Here is a 20,310-nt window from a genome sequence, read left to right as displayed (position 1 = left end):
AGGAAGCCGGATGCTTGCAGGGGGTGGAGGACCCTCCTTGTTCCCCCTCTGCCGCCGGGATCTTGGGAAGCTGCATGAAGTCGGTGCACATCTGTCCCAGTGGGCCCTGAGTGCCTGGTCACAGCTGCGTCCAAGGCCAGGAAACATGGTCCTTGGAGGACGGAGTCCCTGAGTCAGCAGCGCCTTCCTGGGCCGGTGAGTGCGGAGAGAGGTGCTCAGGGACCGGCCGTGCCTCGGGCTGCTGCGAGGGCAGGGAGCAGATGAGGCCTTGGCCGGGCCGAGCGCTGAGTAAGGGGGGGCTGCTGGACCAGGTTTCTGGGTCAGGGGTCCTCTGTGGCAAGAAAGGAAAGACGGGTGAGGCCAGACACTCCCTGTGGGCTCAGGAGACCCTGACTTCAGTGATCTCAGTGACTTTTTTGGGGCAGAATCCAGCCCGGAACAGGGAGGAAGGCCTGCGGCTGTTGCCCCGGTTCCTGGAGCCCTGAGCCAGGACTTGCTGCCACCTCCTGCCCACTCCAGGAGCTTGCCTGACGGAGCAGGTCGCACGGAGAGGCTGCAGGCAGCCGACAGGGACTCTGGGGCAAGAGAGCTGGGTGAGGCCCAGGCCGGAGAGGTGACACCTGCCTGGGAAGCCCACAGGAAACCTCTGCCAGCAGGTCTCAAGTTCAAATCCTCCATTCACCCAGCACTGCCTGGTGCCAGCAGTGTACCAAGCAGTGAGCCACAGTGGAAGTGAGCGGCCCACAGCCCCACCTTCATGACAGGCAGATGGGAGAGATGAAAACAGTGGGGCCCAGCAGCTGCACCCGGGGCCACGCAGCTGAGATAACCTCACCCATGGAACTCCAAGGTCGGCCACCCCCATCTCAGCCAAAAGTGTGGTATCGGGGCTGAGCCAGGCCTGGTGGGGCAGCACTGCGGCTCCCCGCCCCCCCGTTGCTTGTGGCAGCAGGATCAGCGGGGACTTCCGCACCTGGCAAAGCAGACAAAGAACTGACTGTCCCTGGGGCGGTCTAGGTGGGCTCCCTGGAAGAAGTAACACCTGGGCTGTCTTGGAAGAGCCCAGAGCAGGGCAGACAGAGGGTAGTCAAGGAACAGCTGGGGTGGCCAGCAGGTGGTTAATGGGGGCGGGGGGAGGTAGGGGACTGATGTTAGAGCTAGAGGGTGGCAGAGGCCAAATCTCAAGCCCCTGAGAGCAGCGTGGAGCCTGTCTTCTCTCTCTCTCTCTCTGACAATGGGTGCCCCAAGGGCTCTAAGCAGAGTCTGCAGTCAAATTGAGGCGCTGGTTCTGCAGCCTGGGAGTCAGGGTTGAAGGTCCCAGGCCAGCCAGGCACCTGGGGGTCAGGGTTAGGGGGGTCAGGGTTAGAGGGGCCAGGTCAACTAGACACCTGGGGGTCAGGGTTTAGAGGGGCCAGGCCAGCCAGGCACCTGAGGGCCCAGGCCGGCACAGGTACCTGGGGGGAGGAGCTGGCAGCAAGAGAAAGGCTTTAAGGGTGGCACAGGGCTGGACTAGGGGTCCAGGTGGGGCTGAGGGCTGGAAACAGCCAGAGGGGAGGGGGCCTGGCTGAACGGGGTGCCACCAGTGGGCCCAGGAATGGTCTGGCTGAGCCCAGGAGGCAGGTGACCCGGGCTCAGCGAGTGGGGTTGACGACAGGCTTAGGTGGGCCCCCGACCTCGAGGGTCTGACCTCCCCAGGAGCCCTGCAGGGCACACTGCTGAATCTAAGGGCAGGACTCACGCCTGGCTCTGGCCCCGCAACATCGCCGTCCTACTCTCCCCCTCCATCACCTCTCTGCCCCTCGTCCTCCCACCTTATCTCAGACAGGGCCATCCTTGCCTTCCAGAACCGCCTGCCCCCAGAACAGGCCCTGGGCAAAGGGCAGGGCGTTGTGGGAAGGACAGTCAGTGGGGCTGGGCATGCACAGCTGCGGAGCCCCAAGGGTTAAACATGCAAGACTACACTTTGATCAAGACAAACGGGCCATTATGTGAAATGCTGGAGCAAGATGAATGCTGGCGCTGGGTGAGTGAGATCAATAAAAGTGATGTTTTATCAGGTAGAAATGACAACCTGGCTGATCGCAATTCGTTTTTAATACCACAAACCAAGTGGGGACCAGGGGGCTTTAATTGTTCGTCCCCGGCCTGGCGAGGTTGCTGGGGGTTGGCGGGGAGTGGGGGAGAGGCAGCCGCACCGCTCAGCCGTCGCGGGGTCACCGGGCACTGGAGCTGGCCGGACGCCCATGCTGGGTGGGCCCCTCGATGGTCTCCTGAGTCTGTACCAGGCAGGGTGAGGAGGGAACTGCCTCTGGCCCCTGGGTGCGGGCTAAGAAAACAAGCAGAGGCAGCACCCCAGGGGAATAACTTTGAACGGCCCCATCTCCCGCCAAGCCCCTACCAGGAACCTGGGCCCCTCGGCCTCCACTCTCCCCTCAACAGCCACCCTTTCCCGCTCCCCAGAAGTCCCAGTGAGAAGCCAGCACCTCCCTCCTTTAAGAGCCAGAGGACCCAGCCTTGAGCTTCCCGTGCCCTCCCTATCGGTGCAGCCTCTGTAACCCGCCTTAGGCTACCTGGAGCCATAATGGTGACGAGGACGCATCTAGGGGAGCGAGCTTCCCAGGGATGGGTGGGTGGGTTGTTCAAGGCCCAACCACCACTCAGTGCCCACCTGGGACCACAGCACAGCTGCCAGGGGGACCAGGCCTGCCCCTGTCTCAGGTGGGGAGCTGGGCCGGGCAACGGGTCAGTGGGGTAGAGGTGCAGCCCCGGGGCCAGGCCTGCAGGTGCAGCCTGACTTTGCAGTGGCTAGGACCTCAGTGTCCGTGTCTGTGAAATACAGACCTTGAGTCTCTTTCCCCACCCATAAGACCAGGATGAGGCCCAAAGGTGGCCCAAGGGATTTCTGGACGGATGCACGGGCAGAGCCCAGTCAGCATGGGGGTCTCAGCCCCTTTCCCTTGGCCTACAACCTCAACCCCCAGGCCTTGGGTCCCCACCCACACCCAAGGGAGGCTTGAGAGGCCCAGTTCAGGCAGAAAGAGGAGCAGGGCTGGCCTCCAAGCCTCCGCTCTGTGTCAGTGCCTCGTCACAGAGATCACGTCCGCAGTCAACGCTTTTGGGCCACTTACATCACTTCCCAAGGCCAGACACACTTCCGCTTCCATTCAGCCCCTGGACTCCTGAGGGCCTGAGCAAAGGCCTCCCAAAGCAGGAAGAAGCAGCAGACCAAGAGCAGACACTAAGGCCGGGCACGGTGGCTCACGCCTGTTATCCCAGCATGGGAGGCCGAGGTGGGTGGATCACAAGGTCAGGAGATCGAGACCATCCTGGCTAACATGGTGAAACCCCGTCTCTACTTAAAATACAAAATTAGCCAGGCGTGGTGGTGCATGCCTGTAATCCCAGCTACTTGAGAGGCTGAGGCAGGAGAATCGCCTGAACCCGGGAGGCAGAGTTTGCAGTGAGCTGAGATCTCGCCATTGCACTCCAGCCTGGGCAGTAAGAGCGAAACTCTGTCTCAGGAAAAAAAAAAAAAAAAAAAAGACCAGACATGGACAGCCGCCACTCGGAGCCCAGAGCAGGGTTTGCCATGAGTATGCCACATGGTCTTGGGCCTGATGTCGCCGCGGAACTGGGAAAAGCATCTGTTTTCTTACATTCCACATCCCTCTGGTGTCTTTTGCTCCTTTCCTTTGCTGAGATTGAGTTCTCAGGCAGGCTCTATCCTGTGCTTTAGAGTCAGCGGGGCCCACTCTGATGGGCGTTTCCTGTCTGTTTTTTGGAGGTTCCCGAGACTGACTGCACCCATTTACAGAAAGGAAAGGCAGGGGATTGACACAGCACCCTAGGCTTCCTGGGCCAACACCTACTGTTCAGGGAAAATCTCCAGTCCTGCCTCCCTGGACAGAGAGGACAGCAGGGTCCCTCACGATACCCAGGGCTGGTGGGGAAACTCAACACCTCCAGCCTATCCCAGATATCCTAGAATCTGTCATCCTACCAGAATAGGCCTGTGATGTCCCTGTCCCATCAAAGCAGGGGACAGTGCATGCTGGTTCTCAACCTCTGATGACGTGATCTGTTCTTGGCAAGGCCACATCTTGTTTCCTTCTCAGACAACCATTCCTGTGTCCATCTGCCCATCCATCTGTCCGTCATTTCAACAAGTATTAATACAAACTCAAGACCTACTGTGTGCCAGGCACCAGGATGCAGTGTTGAGAAGATTACACAAAGCCCACACCCCCAAGAAACTCAGAGCCCAGTAGGGAAGAAGGCCAGCACACAGAAGCCCTGGCACCCAGCACACCAGGAACTCTGAGAAGCCACACGAAGGGTACAGGACAGGGCCCTTCCTCAGTACAGAGCAGCTGCAAGCCAAAGAATCTGGCTTCAGGCCCCCAGGGAGAGGAGCAGTCCTGTTGCCCTTCCAGGAAGCTCAGCCCCTAGTAGAATGCACTTCTGGGGGGCATCCACAGTTGCTTCCTTTAACTAGTTTAATCCGAAGACAAAAGTTGAGCTAAGGCAGCTTGCAGAGAAAGGGAGGACTAGGGGCTTGCTAGGTAGGACTCGTCTTCCACTGGCGTCACCTCAGAAAACAGTGACTCAGAGAACAGCCTCTAGGCCTGGGCCCTCAGCCCCAGGGCAGACTGGCTAGCAGGCCAGTGGGAACTCTGGTCTCACTGAGGCTGGGGCTAGGGGCTGGGACTTCACTGAGAAAAAGTGTTCCAGATGGCAGTGGGGTGGGCTAAACCAGACGCCTCCCAGAGCCCCTCTCCCCTAAGGTTCCCAGCAGTCAGGAGCCTCAGGCTCAAACCCTTCCTGCGGTGACAGAATGGTCTAGAAGCCTCCTTACAATTTGGTTTGCTGAGAGGGAAAAGTTAAAACCACCCTTTTTATTTGGGAGCCTTTGAACAAGTTTATGATCTTGCCCCTTGTCAGGAAATCTGTTTTCACTTACAAGAAACAGGCTGGCTCAGGGGCCGGCGGTGAGCAGAGCAGTGAGGGAAGACTCCACACTGACAGGCTAATTACATTTTTCATCACTGCCCCGGTTAGTCCCCACTCTGGTCCTGAGCAAAGCACCCCTGGCCTGGTGCTCCCGGAAGCCCCCACTACGGCCCGTCTTTTTGGGGGGTGGAGTTGGAAAGCCAATCTACAGCGAGGGTGCAGAAGGCCAGAGGTGATGTCGGGGGGCCCGGACAGGAAGGGGACGAGCGCCCACTGCTGCGCGCAACCAGAGCCCAGGCAGCCTCTGCTCTGGGCTGAGCACTGTGGAGCAGCCGGGGATTCTGAAGGATCAGCGGGCAAACAGTGCTGCCCCCAGACATGCAGGGCTCCGAAAAGCCAAAGCCTTCAGAGGGTGTCCGAGGCCACTGTCCCAGGGACCCGGAAGCTGCAGGAAGAGCCTCCTCTGGGGCAGAGACACGCCATGCACGCACGTGGCTCCGAGGACAGCCATGCCACTCTCCGGTCACATGACCCACGCCAGGCCAATCACAACACCTCTGCTTCCTCTGCCACCGTGATTGGCTTTGGGCCGGGCATGTGACCTAAGCTGAGCCAATCAGAGTTCACCCCTGGGACCCAATGAGCGCACAGCTTTTCCTGCGGCCTCCTGCAGCTAACCGGCCACGTTCTCTTCTCCCAGCGCTGGGCTCTCACCGCGGCAGAACTTCGGAGTCCAGGTTGGGGTTGTAGAGCCTGAGGTGTCATTCACATTGCTGGTGAAGAACAAGTAATTTGTAACAAAAGCATGTTCCATGCAATATCAGGGGTATGCTTATACTAAAAATTATTCATTCTTTATCTGAAATTTAAATTAACCTGACGTCCTGTTTTATTTGTTTAGAGACAGAGAGGGTTTCGCTCTGTCGCCCGGGATGGGGTGCAGTGGTGGGATCTTGGCTCACTGCAGCCTCCACCTCCTGGGCTCAAGCCATCCTCCCACCTCAGCCTCCCAAGTAGCTGGGATTACAGGCACGTGCCAAGCCCAGCTAATTTTTTAATTTTATTTTTTTGTAGAGTTTGGTGGGGGAGGGTCTCGCTATTTTGCCCAGGCTAGCCTCGAACCCTGGGTTCAGCCTCCCAGAGTGCTGGTATTACAGGCATGAGCCCTGCACCCAGCTTCTGTATTTTATTCATTAAATCTGGCAGCCCGCCTTCACAACGGCGGTTGACCTTGAAAGCCAGCTGTTCAACATAAAGTGGGTCTCCCCAGCCCACCTGGCTGCACGCAGCTGCACTCAGTCATCCATCACGGGGCAGAAAGAGCCCATGCAGGCCCTTAAGGCTCAGGAAGCTGCTGGAGGCCACTCCTGCTACACTGACCCTCCCTCACCTCAAACCCATGGCCTCTGCGAAGCCTCATCACCTGTTGACCAAGGAGGCAGCAGCCTCTTTTACAGAGCCAGCCCCAGCCCCAAGTGGATGGCTGCACCCTCACAGCCCCACCTTGCAGGACAACCCTCCCAGAGTGCAGCACATTGAGCGGACGTCTCCATGTTCAAGGCCGAGGCCTACAGAGTCCTGGGCAGTGCCTGGTCATCTGGCCAAACGTGAGGGACTTGGAAAAACACAGGGCAAACCAGTCGGGGACAGGAGTTGGAGGAGTTCGAGGAAGAGGAGGGTCAGCAGGCATTTGGGCTGTGGCTGGAGGCTGAGCATGTGCAGGCCCGTGTGAGCCCACCAGAAGCCCCACTGCAGAAGAGTTTTTCAGAGTCAGGTGGGCACATGACCCACCCGGGGGTGCCCATCACCTCCCTCCCCCCAGCCAATCTGCAGCTCACCCCACGGACTCGCAGTGTGCAGAGAGGAAGGTCAAGCACAGGCACTCCCTCTTGAAACTGCCCTCCCTGTGGCTGGTCTGGATTCCCACTGAGGAAGGCTCAATTGTAGAAGCCACAACGGACCTGAAATCCCAGCAGGGTGCCATGCTTCACGGGCACCTGGCAGTGCTGTGGGGCACATTGATGACTTTGGTCCCTTCCGTTATGGCATGGGCAGCAACTTGTCCTCATCAGAATAAGCTCTGCTCTGGATGAGGTCATGCCGTGGGCCTAGAGAGCCTCTAGACCTGCTCAGGGAACCCCACCCCCCTCCCTGCAACCAAGGAACTCATTTCCAGGCACAAGCACAGCCAGGAGCTAAGTCACAGCCATTCCCCATCTCACCCTCTGTCCCTGGCATCTGCAGCCCAGGAGCCACGCAACCTGGTTGGTCTGAGGCAGGGCACCCCACAAGCCAGGAAAAGCTCCAGTCCTGGCTTCAGGAGGCAGGAGTTGGAGGAGGAGTTTCAGCCTCTCACTGTCACACTAGTGCCCTTAAGCTCTGCCTCCCGTTCCGACTCAGAGCTGCACTGTCTGCAGTGCGGCACCCACAGGGAGACATCGTTACAGCCCAGGGATCTGGAGCCATTTCATGTTCCGTGGGCCACAAGGTGAGTAGGAGAAAGAGGGTATGTGGTTGCCATTCCGGCCTGCAGTTGGGCAAGGAGACATGGGTGGAGCTGGGGACCTCAGAACATACACCTATGACATGCTGATGCACTGGTGGGAGACCTCTGCAACCCCAAGAGGGCAAGAGCCACAGGGGCTCAGACACCCCAGGAATAAAACTGGGACCAGGCACGGTGGCTCCCGCCTGTAATCCCAGCACTTTGGGAGGCCAAGGCGGGCGGATCACGAGGTCAGGAGATTGAGACCATCCTGGCTGACATGGTGAAACCCCGTCTCTACTAAAAAATAGAAAAAAATTAGCCAGGCCTGGTAGCGGGTGCCTGTAGTGCCAGCTACTCGGGAGGCTGAGGCAGGAGAATGGCGTGAACCCGGGAGACGGAGCTTGCAATGAGCTGAGATCGTGCCACTGCACTCCAGCCTGGGCGACAGAGCGAGACTCCATCTCAAAAAAAAATTTTAAAAAAAAGTTCAGTCATCCCACCAGGGAAAGAAGCCACCTGTGCGAGGCTCTGGCTGGAGACGAGGTCAGCGGTGGTAAGGTCAGGAGTGAAGGCACTGCCGATACCAGTGGCAGCTTGGGGCCCCCAGAGGAAAAGGAGGGCGCCTCGACTTTCTTGCCTGGGGCTATGTGCTTTCTATTTTATTTTCTTTCCTCTTCTTCCCCTGCTGTTGGGTGTCAGGTAGGTTGGCAGTGGGTAATTCCAGCATCCACTCCACAGCTGCAGACGCCCGGCAGACCCTCACCCGAACTCAGGGAGGTGGACATCCCAGACAGCAGGTACAGCTGAGCCGCCCGGCTCATCTCCTGGGGGGAAAGGGAGTGTTTTTATTGATCATCAGATGGCTGCACGGTGCCCTGGAGTCGTGGGAGTGGGTCAGGGGAAATGTGTGGCTCCCATGGGGGCCGAGTGTGGCCCCCGCTGCCGTGTCTGCCCCAAGGCCTTCCCGCCACCTTCTCCTGGTAACAGATGCCCCTGTTTCGTGCTGGAACTGCCCTCACCTGACCCACGTGGTTCTAGTAGAGTTGTTAACCGACCCCCGGGCCTGGACGATCATACGGCCGTGTCCCCTGGCCCAGGGGAGCAAGCCCTTTCCTGGAATGAGGAAGGACCCTGCACTCCTCGGTAGCCACACTGGAAGCGAGCCGGCCTGGCCCTGTCTGGGTCATGCCCCCATTCTCCTCCCCTATTCCCCTTGAAGAATAGGGAAACACGTGTTTGCAGTGGAGAAGCAGACGCCAACACACACAGAAAGAGCAAGGGACAGAAACACAGAGACAAGTGGAAAGACAGACAGAACCCTGACGACAGCTGGGTCCTCGGAGGCTCAGAGGCCCAGAGGCCCACGCCGCCCAGGCCATTCCGGCCATAGCTTCCTTTTGTGCTGACGGCGTTTGAGCTGATTCCATCAGTTAGAATCCTAAGGGTCTTGGCACTCTCCACCCCTGCCCTGTACGGAGTGGCGATGGATCCACTGCCCCTGGTGACAGTGCGTGCTCTGAGTGTCTCCAGGTTCCCGGGGCCCCACAAACACTGTGGTGGCAGGTGGGAACGACTGAGGCCTGACGAAGGGGGACGGGAGCCCTCCCTCCCAAGTACCCACAAGTACCCAACACAAAGACCTCCTCAAAAGACTGGACTGGACACTCCTCCATCAGCAGGGTCTACCTCACTGATCCAGTATGAATGACGGCCCAGCCACTCAGCCAGGGAGGTGAGCAGGGCCAGTGGCAGCACAAAAGCCACATCCCGTCCTGTTCCATACGTGTGTGCGTGAATGCAGCCCTTGTGCGTGCATAGAAAACGCTCTGGGTCGGGTGCAGTGGTTCATACCCATAATCCCAACACTTTGGGAGGCCAAGGTGGGAGGATCACACCCAACTCTGGTGCTGGGGAGGACGCTATCCTTGGGCCCAAATGGGGCTGAGGCCAGGATAGAGGGCAGTGGCAGGTCCAGCCTCTTCTCTCCTCCGCCTGGGCTTCTGCGTGAGGCAGGGGGCTGCCAGTGTTGAGGGCACACCTGGCCATCCAGAGCGTGGCCACCCTGTGGTGGGTCCCTGCTGTGCCTGCTGTGCTCCAGGAAGATGGGAAGGGGTCTGTGGCCACACCTGTGTGCTGCTTAAGGTGGTGACGTCACAGCCTTTTTCATCCAGGGACCCGGAAAGAAGGAGTGTCTCGGGGAAGAGAGCAGTGGGGGCCTCATGGTCTGGAGCCCTCTCCCCACCAGATAGATGGAAGTTCTGGAATGTTCCTAGCCGGTTCTGCTTCTCTTGGCCTGCCTCTTGCTGTGGGCCCTCAGGCAGGCCACTGGCCTTCCTGAGACCTGATTTCCTAGTCCATGAAAATGACATGGAAGGTGACAGCAGCAGGATGGCTCATGGGAGACGTGGCTGAGCACTGGGCCTGCTGGCACCTTTTCTCCAGCATCAGCTCTTCCTTTCCAGTTACCAGGGGTTGGGGGGAACTATATTGCCCAGTACCTGTCCCCGCTTTTTCCTCAGTAACAGAGCCCCCAACTCGTAACTGGGCACCTGGCCATTAAGAGTGAAAATTACATTTCCCAGCGTGCCTTGCAACTAGATGCAGCCATGTGTCTGAGTTCTGGGCAACGAGGGTGAACAGCAATGTCACGTGCAGCAGAAAGTATCCTTAAACATAAGGCTGTGCTCTTCCTTCCTGCTAGTCGGAATGTAGGTGTGATGGCTGGATCCTAAGCAGCTATTTTGGGTCATGAGAAAGAAGCCACAGTGAAGGATGGCAGAGCAACAAGCTAGAGGAGCCAGGGTTCCTGATGATCCCAGAGGCGTCAGAGTGGCCCTGGAGGCCTTAAGTAAAAGAATAAGAAACATCCCCCTTCCTTAAGTCACTACGATTTCTGTGCTGTTTCTGTGGAGCCTGAATCTAATCCTGATGTCTGTGTTGGTTACCCATCAGTCTACCCTCAGTCTCTTTGGCTCTTCTCTGTGACCAGCCCTGCCGGCCCACACCCAACATCCACTCTCCACTTCTCCCTGCTCTCGTTCTGCTGGGACCCCCCCCTTGGAGGGTCCCACTCTCCACTTCTTCTCCCCACCCCCGTTCTGCTGGGACCCCCCTTTGAGACTCCCAGGGCCCTGTGGTCTCTGAGGTTGAGGTCCACTCTCAGCTTGATGTTGCTGCCAAGCCAGCCCCTCTCACAGCACAGAGCGCTTGGCACAGCCTGTAATTATGTATTTGTTGTGGGTTTATTTGATTGCTGCCTCCCCAGGACTGTCACTAATGTGAGGGCAGGGCCCCTGCCTGGTATTCACATTATATCCTCAGCTCCCGGCTGGGGGTCTGGGCTCAAGCAGGTACCCAGTGAACCCTGGGCAGGTGAACCTCGTCCTGGTGAGTGCTGACTCCGTGACCCACCACCCTCCCCACCCCTTCCTCGGCTACCCCGGCCCCAGCCACTCCTGTCCCTCTCTCTACCCTCCCCCAATGCCCAGAGTCCCCCTCCCAGCCCTTTTCTTCCACCCCATTGTCTTCTCTGACCCCTTCCTGACCTTGCGTTGAGGCTGCAGGCCTCGGGGCCTTCCGGTGACCCACACCCAGCCACGTTTCATTTTCTGAACTCGGGTTTCAAACATGAGGAAGGAACTGAGGCTGGCATTCCAGGAGCGGCCCCAGCGCTTGCTGGTGGCTGTGTGGGGGCACAGGCCCCCCAGTAAGTCTCCCATCCACAGGGGCATCAGAAGGATGGAGAGGTGGAGTGTCTCCCCCACCCCCCGATTGGCCTGTGGGAAAGGACAGACAGTCCCCAGTGCTGGCACCATGTGGGGCGATCAGAACCCACCCACACTGCGGGTGGGAGCAGCGGTCAGGACAGTGGCTTGCAGAGCTGGCAGTGTCTGCTAACATCCACCAGAAACCCCCACTGTCGGGCACGAGGAGACACACACTAGAATGTTTGTAGCAACACTATTCACAGACTTTGGAGATAACCTAAATGTCTGTCAACAAGAGACTTGGTAGATAAAGTGTTACATCCACACAACGGACTACAACACAGCAATGCAAGAGAACAACCACAGACACACGCAGGACGCAGCAACGCAGCAAACACGGGGCAGCATCGTGCGGCGTGAAGGCGCCAGCCTCGGAGAGGACGGCTGTACAGCTCTGCTGGCGCGGACTAAGGATCAGGCAGAGCAGTCTCCAGGATGGGTGGCAGAGCGCTCCCGGGCTTGCATGGGAGGGGGCACTAGGGAGCCTCTGAGGGCTGGGAGTTCTCTGGACCGGGCTGGCGGTTGCACGGGTGTGCACGAATGTGAAAGTCCAGTGATCCATCGTGTGCACGAATGTGAAAGTCCAGTAATCTGCAGCTTAAGATTGGTGCACCTGGCCAGGCGCAGTGGCTCACGCCTGTAATCCCAGCACTTTGGGAGGCCGAGGCAGGCAGATAACGAGGTCAGGAGATCGAGACCATCCTGGCTAACACGGTGAAACCCCGTCTCTACTAAAAATACAAAAAAAGATTAGCTGGGTGCTGTGGCGGGTGCCTGTGGTCCCACCTACTCGGGAGGCTGAGGCGGGAGAATAGGGTGAACCCGGGAGGCAGAGCTTGCAGTGAGCCGAGATCGTGCCACTGCACTCTAGCCTGGGCGACAGAGCAAAACTCTGTCTCAAAAAAAAAAAAAGATTGGTGCACCTACTTCACTTTTTTTTTATTTTTTTATTTTTTGGAAACAGAGTCTCACTCTGTTGCCCAGGCTGGAGTGCAGTGGCACGATCTCGGCTCACTGCAAGCTCTGCCTTCCAGGTTCACGCCATTCTCCTGCCTCAGCCTCCCGAGTAGCTGGAACTACAGGCACCCACCACCACGCCTGGCTAATTTTTTGTATTTTTAGTAGATACGGGGTTTCGCCATGTTGGCCAAGCTGGTCTCGAACTCCTGGCCTCCAGTGATCTGCTTGCCTCGGCCCCCCAAAATGCTGGGATTACAGGCATGAGCCACCGCGCCTGCCCCACATTTTTAATAAGAATATAAAGATGGAGGAGGCGTGGTCTGAGACTGCAGAGTGTGACTACAGGACGCTGTCATCCCTGTAACCCCTGATTGTCACCTGCCCAACAATGCAGCCCTTGTTCCTCCTCCTCTGTCCCCTGTTCAGGGCAGCTTGGGCTTCCCTCCCTGAGGCTCAGGGCTCTGCACTGTCCCCAGGCCCAGCCCAGTGCTCCTGTACTCCAGCACCTCCTTCTGGTCCATTCTCTCGTGACCCTGACAGGTGCCATCCTGTTTCCCTCCCTGGCTTTGGGTCCGGGCTGTTCCGACAGCACCAATGGCACCTGCACATCCTGAAACTCAAGCCAGACACTCTTCTAGAGACAGGCTTCTGAACCCTCCAGGCTCTCTGCTCCTAAACAAGATCCCAGGCTGGGTGTGGTGGCTTGCACCTGTAATCCCAGCACATTTGGAGGCCGAGGCAGGCAGATTGCTGGAACTCAGGAGTTTGACACTAGCCTGGGTAACAGAGCAAAACCCCACCTCTACAAAAAATACAGAAATTAGGCTGGGCGTGGTGGCTCACGCTTGTAATCCCAGCACTTTGGGAGGCCGAGGAGGGCGGATTACCTGAGGTCAGGAGTTCTCGGCCAGCCTGGCCAACATGATGAGACCCTGTCTCTACTAAAACTACAAAAATTAGCCAGGTGTGGTGGCAGCACCTGTAGTCCCAGCTACTTGGGAGGCTGAGACAGAAGAATCGCTTGAACCTGGGATGCAGAGGTTGCAGTGATCCGAGATCGTGCCATTGGACTCCATCCTGGGCGACAGAGCAAGACTCTGTCTCAAAAATAAAATAGAATACAGAAATTAGCCGGGCATGGTGGCGCGCCTGTAGTCCCAGCTACTCGGTAGGCTAAGGTGGGAGGATCACTTGAGCCTGGGCGGCGGAGGTTGCGGTAAGCCGAGATCACGCCACTGCACTCCAGCCTAACCGAGTAAGACCCTGTCTCAAAAAAATAATAAAATCCCATCCACCAGCCCAGGACGCCCTTCCACATGGGAAACAGGCCCAGGGTTGGGGGGCAGTTCTGGTTCCCAGCCATTCCCAACTTTTTCATTTTATGTTATTTATTTATTTATTTATTTATTTATTTATTTATTTATTTATTTTTTCGAGACGGAGTCCGGCTCTTTCGCCCATGCGGGACTGCAGTGGCACGATCTCAGCTCACTGCAAGCTCCACCTCCTGGGTTCATGCCATTCTCCCGCCACAGCCTCCCAAGTAGCAGAGACTACAGGCACCCGCCACCATGCCTGGCTAATCTTTTGTATTTTTAATAGAGACGGGGTTTCACCGTGTTAGACAGGATGGTCTCGATCTCCTGACCTCATGATCCACCTGCCTCAGCCTCCCAAAGTGCTGGGATTACAGGTGTGAGCCACCGCGCCTGGCCTTTTATTTTATTTTTTGAGACGGACTCCCTCTGTTCCCCAGGCTGGAGTGCAGTGGCGCAGTCACAGCTTACTGCAGCTTCTTCCTCCTTGGGCTCAAGCAGTCCGCCCACCTTGGCCTCCCAAAGTGTTGGGATTACAGGCATGAGCCACCGCCCCCAGCCCAGATCCCAGTTTTTGATGTCGGTGGAATTGGAGATGGCAGGCAGGGCCATCTGTGTGCCAGCTGTGATTGATTAGCAGGGGCTGCCTAGAGAATGATCTGAGGGCCCGAGGCCACCGCTGGGCTCCGTGGGAGAGAGTGGCTGATGGATTAGTGATGTCTGCCACATGCGCTGCAGGAACGAGAGGCAGCCTCCATGTCCCTGAAAGAGAGCCATCCTCGCACTAACCTCACAGCCCCCCACAGGCAGCTCACTCCAGCCAAGCCCACCACCACCTCCTCAACTGCAACAAATGCTTATAATGACAGCTCATGTATATTTATCGAGCCTGTAATTACCAAGACACTGTGCTGCACGTCACCTACATCCCCTCACCCTGCCCAACAACCCTATCATCATCGCCATACCACAGGCGGAGAAGCCAGGGACAGGGGTGCCTCGCCCCAGCCTCCTGATGCCTGCGGCAGAGGCCCAGCTGTGCACAGCCACACTCCCCCGGACGCCACGTCCCTGATCCCCATGGTGGCACCTCCTTGCCCCCTGCTTTTCTTCAGCTTCTCCACCACTCCTACTCCTCCTTGCCCTTCAAAGCCACCTCAAGTGCCACCCCCTCTCTCCTCATTATCCAAGAGTCCTCCCCCTCCTGAGCCTCTCAGGGGACCTGGGCCCGAGCCACCTTATCAGGAACTTGTGCATGGCTGCACTGTTAGGTCACACATGTCTCCAAGTCTGAACTACATCCTTTCTTCCTTGGGCTCCTGGGGCTAAGCCCAACCTGGCAGACAAAGGCTCCCCTGAGAAGGTTTGATGAGTGAATACATGTCCCGTGCCTCAGAGGGAAGCCCCCATCTCAGGCCTCACACAGGCAGATTCATCGTCCTTCCAGATACAGGCCCCATGAAGTGGCAACAGCAAACAGGATCAGTCCCTGCCCCGGGGAATTACAGTCCCAGCAGTGGCTTGTGACAGCTGCCAAGATGGGCAAGCATCGGAGCAGCCAGGAGGACCCCCAGGAAGAGGGCCTGAACAACACCGTGCACGTGTGCTGACACGGGGCATTCCTCGTCCTCAGTCCTGCCTCGTTTTGTGACTCATCACTTTCAGGATGGGAAACCCTCCAAGGAAGGTCCCCTTGGCTCTGGGGTGGCTCCTAGTGGATCTGCAAGAGGCGGGGCCCAGCCTGGTCGTGCCCCATCTTAGGCTGCCTCTGCATGGGCTACACATCCACAAAACAAAGCAAAACAGCAACATTTTCTACGATGCTTTTATTCACACTTCAAAACAGGTGCTGGACACCTTCCCATTGCCCCATGCCAGCCCCTGCTCTGTGCCCCGGGAAGCTGACTGTAGGTACAGGATCCATGGGGCCTCCTTGCTCCCGGGCCTCCACCTAGTTCAGCCGATGCGTAGCTGGTAGACAAGCCAAGCAGTCAGGAGGGGTGAGGTCAGTGTACAGCAGCAGCTGCTCCCTGCCGGGTCGGTGTGTCCCTCTCCAAGGTCAGGGCTCCTGGAGACAGCCTCTCCTGTGGCTCCAGCTGCCCTCCAGGTCTCAGGGGGTAACAGCTCCCCTTTGTTGCTGGCCCTGGGTACTGCACAGCTCTCCTTTAATTCACGTATTTTCTATTTATTCAACTCTCCTCAAATACCCTGTCTGAGGGTGCCATAAAAATGTAAGACTGTGTCAATTGCCCATATCAAAAAACATGCTTGTACGTTCCACTTGAAGTAGTTTGGAGGGGAGACTAATGGAAACTAGGGGGAGGCTAGCCCCCAAGCCTCCGCTGAGGCCACCGCTGTCTGTGTCCCGAGGGCTCTGGAGTAGGAGGTGTCAATGACGGACTCAATGAATGAATGAATTGATCCCACCACCACCAGCGGCAGGCCCGCCTCTTCCTTCCACAGCCCACCTTGGCCTCCCCGCCTCGCCAGGTGGCAAGGCCTTCGCTCCTGGTCCCTGAGCGCCGCTCGCTTCCCTCCCGCGTGGGCAGGGGGCAGCCGCGACGCCGGCCCAGCGCCTCCGAGCCGGGAACCGCACAGCACCCGCCGATGGCCCCGAGCCCCGCGCGCCCGAAGCCAGGCGCCGCTCGCTGGGGGCCTCGGGACGGCAGGGACGGCTGGGGGTGGCGCGGACCGCGTCCCCGAGGCGCGCAGCGCGCGATCGAACCACGCGCCCCGCCCGCTGCGGTCCTCTAACAGCAGCTCGCGCCGCCCCACGTGGGGCCGCACGGGCTGGCGGCCCCCTCACCCGATTGGCCGCCGCACAGCCAGTCAGAGAGCGGAAGCGATAGCGGCCGCGCAGATTGGCTGCGGCAGGCCGGCCCGGGGGAGGGGGCGGGGCCCCTTTTGTTCTCTCCGCACCTCCGGATTCGCGCGACTGTGAGCGCCCCCGCCCCCGAGCAGGGGTCCGCGCTGGGGGTCTGGAGGGCGGGGGCGCGGCCCGACGCCCCACCCCCAGCTTGTTCACTGCCGCCAGGGCCCAGCGCCTGAAGCGCGGGTCCTTCGCTGGGACGAGCGCTTTCATCTCCGTCCCTCAGTTTCCCTCCCCTTGTCTTCTCCCTGTGTCCTGGGAGTTATGGAGAAGCTCAGCCCTTGGCAAATGAGCTTGGGAACTTCCTAAAACCTAAGCCAATGATAGGCCCGATCTTGCCTGACGGGCACGTGAGAGACCCCCAAGCTGGAGAGGCAGGTGTCCTGGTAACTCTAACCTGAGACCGTTTTCAGGGTGAGCCTTCTCCTAATCACGGCTGGGGCGTCTTCGTCCAAGGTGGGGCTGGATGGGGGTGGGCAGAGGCCCCCACAGTCACAGCCTGGCCAGCTGTGCAAATGCTCCCTAAACCGTCCCCTGCTTCAGTCACTCAACCAACCAATCAATCAATCGCAGGGGCCTCCCTCTGGGGTGGAAAGTGGTGGCCCCAGGGACCAGGGACCTTCACAGGGAGAGAGGGCTGTGGTCCGGGCAGGGGCGTCAGGGGTTCAGCCTGGGTCTCCTGACCTCCAGGCCCACGTCTTCCCTTAGACAACACCTGAGAGCATCTCCCAGCGCGACTGTGGCCACACACATCCCTGGGAGTAGGACGGGCCACCGCGCTGAAGCTGTGGACGCAGGGCTCCCAATCTGTAGGCGAGGGGCCTCTCCCCTGAAGGGGACAGGATCAGGACCCTGGGAGCCCTCAGTCCCCCTCCCAGCACTGATTACCTGGAAAACCTCCCAAGCCCAGGTTGATGAAGAAGGTGGGACCCTGACAGTGAGTGGCCTGGGCCTGGGATGGTAGCTTGACCTCATCTCCAAGGTCATCCTCCCAGACCTGGGAGTCTGAAAACATTAAATCCTTCAGAAGGACACATTTGCATCAGATCACTGTTCAGAACGCCACTGGTGCCATTCACGGAGCAGTCCCTGGGCTGAAGTGGCTGCTCTGGTCTGGTGAGCGGGGGCACCCGCGCGAGCTCCCAGGCCCAGAGGCCTCCCCCAGATCCTGGTGTTAGTGGCCCATGGAAGGACTCCCAGCCCCAGAGGCTTGGCAGGTGTCTGCGGCTCCCCAGGGGTGGGGTGCTGGGAGGCTGACATCTGTGGAGTGTTTTTACTGTTGAACAAATTGAGTCAATTAAACAGGCCCCATCGGGGTGGCTGGGAGCGGTGAACAGGAGGAAAGAGGGGAGCGGAGCCAAGAGGACAGCCTGAGGGCGGCTGTCTCCCCAGGCGGGGTTCAGACGCACCTCTTTCCCTGAATGTTCCAGGGCAGGAGACCCCCGTGTTGACAAGAGGGAGGTGAGTTAGTGGAGGTGGAGTGGGGGGAAAGTCAGTGGGGACTGTCCCTGTTGTGTGTCCCCTGAAAGCACGCCAAGGCCTGTGTCTCCTACCCAGCCACCTCTGGGCTTCTCAGCCCCCAGCCCTGTGATGACCCTTTGGACATCCCAGCCTCCTTTCAAAGGCATTTTATTGCTCTCACAAGGAGGCCTCCGGAAGCTGGGAGGCTCCAGCAGAGAAAGAGAGGAGGCTGCTTAGGGAGGCTGGAGGAGGCAGAGAGGAAAGAGGAAACATTGTGGGGGTAATAGCAAGGGCCCCGGGTCACCCACCTGGAGCGGAAGCCTCCCCCTCGGGCAGGCTGAGAATGACGCAGGCGCCGGCTGCTCTGTGACCCAGCTGACCGAGGGACAGCCCCTGCCTGGGAGCTCCAGCAGCTGCTGCAGCGTCCCTCCTGCCCAAGCAAGGGCCGCAGGGCCACCCCTCCAATCCGTCCCCAGAGGTCCACTGCCGCTGCCTCTCCTCCAGCTGCCGCTCAGGGGAGCGAGGTTTCCTGAGTCAGGCCACCGGCAGCGGGCGGCCAGCCCCTCTCAGCATGGCGCTTGCCCAGGGCCTGGGCTCCGTCACATGCCAGGACAGTGGTCACCGTCACCCTGGACAGACCACCTCTGTCCCTTCATGTCAAGTGACCATTATTGGGCCCTCTGAGGCAGACGAGCGTCTCACCAGTAAGCTCCCAGGGAGGACAGCGTGGTCAGGGCCTGCCCATCCGCCAGCACTCTGGCCTCTAGGCCCGCAGACTGAGGGCACCGGCCGGCACCAGAACAGGGGCTGGTTTGGCCGAGGAACCTGCTTCTTGGGCAGCACCAGGAAACAGCCGGAGACCCTCCCAGCGCCCACATCCGTGGCGTGAGCCCCGCGTGGGTGCAGCCCCTTCCGCAGCCCGAATTCCAGGCCAGCTGCTGCAGGAGGGACCGCCAGCCAGGGGCGCAGGGCAGAGGGTGGGGGAAGGCGTGGCGCTCGCGCTCTCGGCTCTTGCTGGGATGACGCCGGCTGAGGACCCCCACACCTGCGCTGCGGTGCAGAGGTCTTAGGATCCGAGGGGGCTGCCGGTCTGGGCCGGCGCCGCGCCGTTCAGGCCCCGGGCGGTGGGGCGGCCTCGGCGTGCGTGGCTCGGTTGCCTGCAGGCAGGCACGCGGCGCTGTGAGAAACGAACGTCCGTGACTTAGTCCACGGGACCGTTTCTGCATTTTCACCCCAACCTGGAGAGCTGCAGCACAGCCGCGGGACAGGAAGTCGCCGCCAGGTGGGTCAGGACTGCGACCTGAACTCGGCTCTGCGGCCTCCCGCTCCGGCCGCCGGTTCGCAATCCTGGCGTGAACCAGCAGATCAACCTCCGGCGCCCGCTACAGGCGCCCTCCCGCGGGAACCGGCAGGCAGGAGCGGTGCGGGGCCGCCCTCCAGCGGCCGTGGCCGGGATGGCGGCCTCCTGCCAGGCTCCAAGCGTGGCCGCGTGGGCAGCGCGCGCAGCCCGCAACGGAAAGACAGGCGCTCCTCCTGGGTGGGCCTTGGGACCCCTTCGCGCCCTGTGTGGCCGCCTCGTGGTGAGCACCCCCGCCCCTCCCTGCAAGGCCGGTGTTCCCAGCTGGAAGGGCAGGCAACCTGGGAACCAGAGGGAGCTGCTCTGGTTGGGAGGAAAAAGCCAGCTCGGTTCCCGCCTGAGCCCCGAAGGGGCGGGGCTGGGAAGGGGGCCTGGCCAGAGGGAAGGAGCACTCTGGGTTGGGGGTGCTGGGGGAGCACAAAGGCAGGAACTGGGGAGCATAAGGCCAGGATATAGGGGAGAACCTAGGCAGGAGCTGGGGGAGCAGCCAGGCAGGAACTGGGGAGCATCGATGCAGGAGCTGTGTCGCGTGTTATCCCCGTCACGTGGAGTTGTGTGTCCTGGGAGGAGCACAGCATTTCAGGGCCTAGAGCCCCCCTCTGTGCTGGAGCCGCCTCTGTGTGTCCATTCCGAATGAGCCATGCTTCCCTCGCCGCTCTCCCAGTGGGATTGAGAACTGTTAGGCACACACCCGGTGAAGCATTGCTGCCCTTTCTCTTGGGGAGAAGCGGCGTTCTAGCTCAGAGAATAGCTGCTTCCTGGAACTGAAATCCTGCCGCATCCAGACCAAGAGCATGCTTGGAGCAGGTATCAGTGCACACACTGCTTCCGAAATTACAGCTATAAATTTAAAAAAAAAAAAATTTTTTCAAGGCAGGGTCTTGCTCTGTGGCCCAGGCTGGAGTGCAGTGGCACCACTATGGCTCATGGCAGACTCAACCTCCCTGGCTCAAGCCACGCTCCGACCTCAGCCTCCCAAGTGGCTGGGACTACAGACGCATGCCACCACACCTGGCTAAATTTTTTTTTTTTTTTTTTTTTTTTTTTTTTTGAGACAGAGTCTCATTCTGTCACCCAGGCTGGAGTGCAGTGGCGCAAACTCTGCTCACTGCAAGCTCCGCCTCCCGGGTTCACGCCATTCT

General features: G+C 59.3%; 1 pseudogene; it reads right to left on the bottom strand.

The window, feature by feature from the left end:
* Positions 1 to 17,258: 17,258 nt before the first annotated feature.
* On the bottom strand, positions 17,259 to 19,866 carry LOC101127230 (proline-rich protein HaeIII subfamily 1-like; annotated as a pseudogene).
* Between the last annotated feature and the right edge of the window lie 444 nt (positions 19,867 to 20,310).

The sequence above is a fragment of the Gorilla gorilla genome, chromosome 4 (assembly GCF_029281585.2).
Source record: "Gorilla gorilla gorilla isolate KB3781 chromosome 4, NHGRI_mGorGor1-v2.1_pri, whole genome shotgun sequence".
Lineage (NCBI taxonomy): Eukaryota > Metazoa > Chordata > Mammalia > Primates > Hominidae > Gorilla > Gorilla gorilla.
This window is presented reverse-complemented; position numbering and strand designations above follow the sequence as displayed.